Source organism: Chenopodium album, chromosome 14 (assembly GCF_948465745.1).
Source record: "Chenopodium album chromosome 14, dcCheAlbu1.1, whole genome shotgun sequence".
NCBI lineage: Eukaryota > Viridiplantae > Streptophyta > Magnoliopsida > Caryophyllales > Amaranthaceae > Chenopodium > Chenopodium album.
Window position 1 is genome coordinate 30,351,261 of NC_137847.1, and position 6,372 is coordinate 30,357,632.

Consider the following 6,372-nt stretch of genomic DNA (forward strand, 5'->3'; position numbering starts at 1 on the left):
AGGAGCAACAGTAAGATTATCTAATTTTTGACAAATAGATGTTAATTGAGCTTGCAAAAAGGATACGGAATCGACATTATGTTTTCCTTTATTTTCAAACCCTCTCGGATTCCCGTATTGGGAATTGTGTATTGCCATGTCTTCGATAACCTGTCCTGCATCGTCCACATTTAAATTTATGAACCTCCCACTGGCTGCAGAATCTAGCACTGATCTAGAAGAATTTCCAAGTCCATTGTAGAATGCTTGGATCAATTGCCATTGCGCTAGATTGTGGTGGGGGCACTCTCTCTGTAGATCCTTGAACCTCTCCCAAGCCTCATATAGCGTTTCGTCGGCCTGTTGAGCGAAGTTCTAAATAACACTCCTTAGTACCGTTGTTCTCTCTGCAGGATAGTATTTATTATAAAAATTCAAAGCAAGAGTTTCCCAGTCAGTAATACCAAGTGCAGTTCTATTCAAACCATTAAACCATAATTTAGCTTTGCCACATAAAGAAAAGGGAAAAAGAATCTCCCTGATTTGGTCTTGCGTGACCCCGGCTTGTCTAATGGTGTTACAATATTAGCAGAAGTCTGCAATGTGAAGATTAGGATCTTCACCCTTAGCTCCACTGAATTGCTTCCTCTCTATCATAGTGATAAATTGGGGCTTGATTTCGAACTGAACTCCATTTAGTGCCGGAGTGGGAGTAAGGTGCGGGAAATCTGTGAGCTTCGGCTGCGAGTAGTCACTGAGTTTCTTCTGGGCCGTCATCTCTAAGTCGGAGTCTGAAGGAATATCTGTGTCACTAGAATCAGAGGGAGGATCTCTTCGACTGTTGTCCTCCTCGGAACCCGCCAGAATTTGTCTATAGATTTTCCTTTGCCTATGAAAAGAGCGCTCGATCTCATGATCAAATGGGATGTAACCTGATCTGGAACACCTGGGCATAAACAAGGAACTAAAAGACAAATATGAGAATTGCCTCAAAGAACTAACGTTCTCTGAGGCAGAAGGGGATAATCTAGACTACAAAAAATAATCAGAAAATAAAAATAAAACCGTTTCCCAGGCAACGGCGCCAAATTTTGACAGGGTAAAGTCGTATCCCCTAATCAAAAGTAAATACCTAAGTCCTCTAACTAAAGTAGATAGGGAAGTAGGGTCGAACTCCACAGAGAAACAAGTCTTTCTACTCCTAATTAATTATTATAATCAAAATTATCTAAGTAACCAATATTTTTGGGAATAAATTCTATACTACGAAGAGTAAGGTCGAAAGAAATAAAGTAGGGGAAAAATCAAATATTAAAAGACCTAGGGCATAGGTTCACTAATAAACAATATTCTAGGGCAAATCATAATAAGCAATCATCAAGCATTGATCAATCAGATTATAAAGGGCTTTCGCTACGTATTATAATCACAGAGTTAATTTACCGGTATTAAATCTCATCTGTCGAATCTCGACTTAACCATTTATAAATCAGTCTGCCTATTGAAACTAAGCCTAAACATTAATTCTCATCTCTCGAATCTCGAATCAATATTGCCAAACTCATACAATTAAATCAGGCCTAATCTAATTGCATAGCATTAAGTCAATCAATAAGAATTAATTAAGCATTAACAATCAGCAATCATAATTTACCCCTTCATATTATTTATTAGATCCCCATAAACCCTAGAAATAAAACTACTAAAGCATCATCATAACCAAACTAATCAAATTAATAAAGCAAAGCATAATCAAAGAAGTAAATAAACTTGCTGAAATTAAAAGAGAAGAAATTGTTACCAAAAGAAATCTGGATTAATGAAAGTAATTAAGAACAAAAGTTGAGAGAGAATTTAAGAGAGAGAAATATCCTAAGTAGAGAGAGAAAATCTAAAGAAGAAAAATCTTCCAAAATTACGTACCTAATTCGTACTTAAAACATCCCTCAAAACAAAAATTAAAAACTAATCTAATCAGCTCTGAGAAAAACACGCGCCCGATCGGGCGAAGGGCCGCCCGATCGGGCCCGCCTTTTTTGCCTTGCCCGCTGCTGGTATGCCGCGCCCGATCGAGCTTACGCTCACCCGATCGGGCGCGTATCTCCCTTGAGGGTCTTTATGCGCGCAGCCGCCCGATCGGGCGTATGCTTGCCCGATCGGGCCCGGCTTTCTTCTTCGAGGCTTGGATTTCGATTGGGCTAAATTCCTCGGCCCAATCTAAGTTTCCTCATCGGGTCTTGATTAATCGATCCAATAGCCCCGGTGTCTCATACTGAGCCCTTAATCATCGGCTCTTACCAATCCTGGGCTTCAAGAGTGGCCGTGTCCTTCTAGTCTCCGTAGTTGATCCATAAAAATCCGGGAAAATGCTCCAAAAGTGCAATTTCCTGTAAAATACAACTAAAACTACGCAAACACTAGAAAACACAAATTAGTAATAAAAGTGGCTCTAAAGAGCCAAAAACACCACTAATTATGACCGTGGGACGGGGGTAAAACACTATATAAATTGGACATATCACCAGACTGTCGATCTTTGGAAGTGGATAACTATCCTTCGGACATGCTCTGTTCAAGTCAGTGTAATCAGCACACATGCGCCGGGTACCATTCGTCATCTTCACAAGCACAACATACGCAACCCAGTCAGGGAAGTTACATGGCCGAATGAACCCAGCGTCTAACAGCTTTTTTACTTCGATAGCTGGCACCTAACTTCTCTCCTCGCAGTGATTTCTTTTCTTTTGCCGGATGGGCTTCTTTTTTGGATCCACGGCGAGTTTGTGGATAGAAAGATCCGGGCTGATTCCTGGCATCTTTTCCATTTCAAAGGCAAAAATGTCTTCGAATTCTTTCAGTAGATGGTGCAAGTCCGCACCCATCTTCATAAAAGCAACCGTCCCCACCTTAACAATTCGCTCTAGACGGCTATCGTCCAGAGGAATATCAATGTGCTCACCAGCCGGCTGGGGACAGAGGTAGTCTGACCGTTCCCCGGTCAGTGATTACTATTGCTTTTCTTTCTTGACCACCACCAGCTGATCAGTCTTTCTTTTCTTTGCGGCTAGTGGGGCCGGGTGATCCTCCTTGATATCATCAAGGTCTATTGTCTCCTTCCCCTGTCTGGCTGTTGCGGCCGCGGGGTTGACGTCTAAGAGATAACACTCTCTGACCGTCTTCTGATCTCCACTCAAGGAGCCAACAAAGCCATCATCCCTCTTATACTTGAGCAGCATGAGGGATGGGATGATGACGGCCTTGCACTCATTTAGTGTGGGTCGGCCAAGAATGAGGTTATAGGCGGTCAGCTCTTCAACCACCAAAAACCGGATGATCATGTGCCGCCCTTTGCCCTTTTCTCCCAACCAGACAAGGAGATCTACCCATCTGACTGGGTGCACCACTCCTCCCCCAAACCCAAAAAGGGGATAGGAGACATCATGCATGCTATCCAGCTTGTATTTAAGCTTGGAAAGGCACTTGTAGCTGATGATGTCAGAGGAGGTACCTGTGTCAATCAGAATGCGGCCAACCAGTTGGTTGGCCACTTTGCACTCGATGACCACGGGGTCATCATGCGGCCGGCGGACTTTGCCCCGGTCCTTCTCAGTGATGACAACTTATGGGAAAGCGGTGGTGCCAGACGCCTATCCCTCTTCAATAGAATTGACCATCTTTCTCAGATGGTCCTTAGTGCCCCGCATGGTCGGGCCACCTCCAGCGAATTCGCCTGCTATAGTGTAGACTGGCTCCTCATCGGTGTCCGAACTACCAGTAGGCTAGAGAGTCTTTTTGGAGGACTGCCCTGAATTCACTTTGGAAGTCGCTTTGGACTTCACATAGGACTTCAGCACTCCTTTGTCAGCCAGACGGTCAAGCGTCCGCTTGAGGCTGTAACAGTGATTGGTGTCATGGCGACGTCCTCATGGTAGTGGCAGCGTTTGTTTTTTTTTCGATTCTCGGCGGAACCTTTCATTGGATCAGCTTCTCTAAGGTCAGCCGATCCTTTATCTCCATGAGGATGGAGTAGCTGTCCTTGTTAAACTCGTACCTTGGGCCGTATGGTTTAAAATCTTTTTTCTTCTTCTAGGCCGGCTGATCAGAGTTATTAACCGCCCAGATCTCTTTCTTTCTCTTGCTCTTTTCAGGCTTCTGAGCCGGCTGAGCAGGCCAACTCTCCTTCTGCTTGTCAGACCTTTTAGAGTCCGACTACTTATTTGAGGAGTAGAGTTCGGTCGCTTGTATGTAGGCTTCTGCCTCCATCAGGGCTCCTTGGAGGGTAAAGATTTTCTTGCGGATGAGGTCGAACTTGAAAGTCGACCCATCCTTCAGACCCTTGAAGAAGTCTGTATAGGCAACTTCGTCAGACAACCCTTGAATCTGGATTCTTACCAGATTGAACCGCCTGACGTAGGAGCACAATCCTTCTCTATCTCCCTGCTGCACATTGCTCAGGTCGAGACTTGTTTTCTTTGTAGGGATGTTCATGGAGAAGTTGGAAGCAAACAAGAACGTAAGCGTCTTGAAGCTGTTTATGCATCCAGCCGGTAGGTTGCCGAACCACTGTTGGGTTATGCCCTTCATGGTAGCTAGGAAGCAGCGACACTAAGCGGCATCATCCAACCCCTATAGATACATAAGGTGGGTGTATGCCAGAAGGTGATCTTCTGGGTTGGAGGTACTATCATAGGTTCCTACCAACACATTCTTAACCTTCGCCGGCTGTTCGGCTTCGGCTATCTCCCTAGAGAACGCGGAGGGGTGTTATCCAAGATTTTGCAGCCGAAGCTTCCAGTCCATAGGTTGGTAATTGTATGCCGCCTGTCCTCTGAAGAAGGCAGGTTGGATGTAGGGCAAAGCAGGCGGCCTGTATAATGGCTGAGCAACATACTGTGCCTAGTTAATCACATGAGGACCCATATGGACGGAGGGGCCGCCTGACGGAGTCCTATGTACAGATTGTGAATTCCTCACTAAGGTATTCTTGAAGCTATCTGGATAAGTCGACGTGGATGCCGACTCAGAAATCTGCTGGTTCTTCTTTTGCTCAATATAATGTCGAGCATCAGAAAAAGGTCTTTTCGCTGTCGTCCGGCTGCACATGCCGGATGACCTTTCTCTTTGCCGCTTTTGGGAAATGGAGTTTGGAGAGATCAATGTGGGGCCGAGCCTTCTCCTTCGTAGCAGGATGAGGGGTAGGTTGTGTGTCCTTGACTGACTTTGCTTTCTCAGCCTGAGCTGGTTTTTTTTATTGTTCCTTCCTAGGAGTAGCCGTCCTATTGGTGATCAATTCCTTGATTTCACCCTTGAAACTTGCCATGAATTTCATGAGCTCGTCTCGGGTGATTGGGGTTGATCCTGCCACCTGCATCTGATCAGACGACTGTCTAGGGGGCTTGCTTGTACCCACCTGGTCAATGTTCCGCTCCTGTCTCTCTTTATGACGGATGCATTTAGAGATTAGTGGCCCATTAGTGGCCACATAGGTTTCTACTTCACAGTCGTCACCGGAGTCATGGTCCGAATGGACCTCTACATCAACTGAAGGCCAATTGGTCTCTGGAAGCGGTACAGGGTCTTGTGAAACCATCTTTGAGGTACTCTCCCAACAGATGGCGCTAAATGTTTCGGGTGTTTTTGTGTCCCTTAGGAGAGTTACAACTCGAAGATTGGGTCCAACGAAGCCGCCAGTACCTGCAAAACAACGAAGCTCTAGATGTTCGGAGGTCCACCTCCGAAGGTTAAGTTAGTACAGATTCGGAGTAAAACGTACGGAAAGTAAATATCGTCTCGGATTCCGAGATCAGGTGTTCTCTGTTTTCGAGAGCAATAAATGATTTAATGATTAAGACGTGCCCCAATAAATGGGGGAATCTCCCTATTTATAGGAACTTAGAAAAGTGTGCCCTACCCTAGGGTTTGATGACCTAGGGATTTGGGCTGCGCCGTTATGCAACTATCTCGGGAATTGGGCTTTGAAGACCGCCAATTCCTGAAGGGATATCTGCTTGACACGTGTCATTCCCTGAGAGGTCCATTTTCTCAGGTGACACGTGGCAAGCTCACATTGTGCCAAGTGACGGAGTAGAAATACCCAAATCAGTTAGGATTATTAAAAATAAACCTTATTTGAGATTATTAGAATTAAATTGCCCATAATTGAGAAGATGTAACCACTCAAAACTGATTTTCGAATCCAAATTAACCCAAAGGATGAACTGGTATAACACACCAAAAAAAAAAAAAAAAAAAAAAAGCCCGGTGCCGGAGGCTGAGCCAACCTCGGTGACATTTCTATTTCTCCGTCACATTTATTTCACGTTTTCGCTGGCTCACTGAGTCACTCCACAGACTGCACCCTCCTTCTCTCTCTCCCCCCCCCCCCCCCTCTAT

General features: G+C 45.0%; 1 non-coding gene across 1 annotated transcript; it reads left to right on the top strand.

Annotated features, from left to right (window-relative positions):
* Positions 1–268: 268 nt before the first annotated feature.
* Positions 269–375, top strand: LOC145580478 (small nucleolar RNA R71). The gene has a single exon (XR_014099510.1). It is a non-coding gene; the product is annotated as a small nucleolar RNA R71 (small nucleolar RNA).
* Positions 376–6,372: the final 5,997 nt, after the last annotated feature.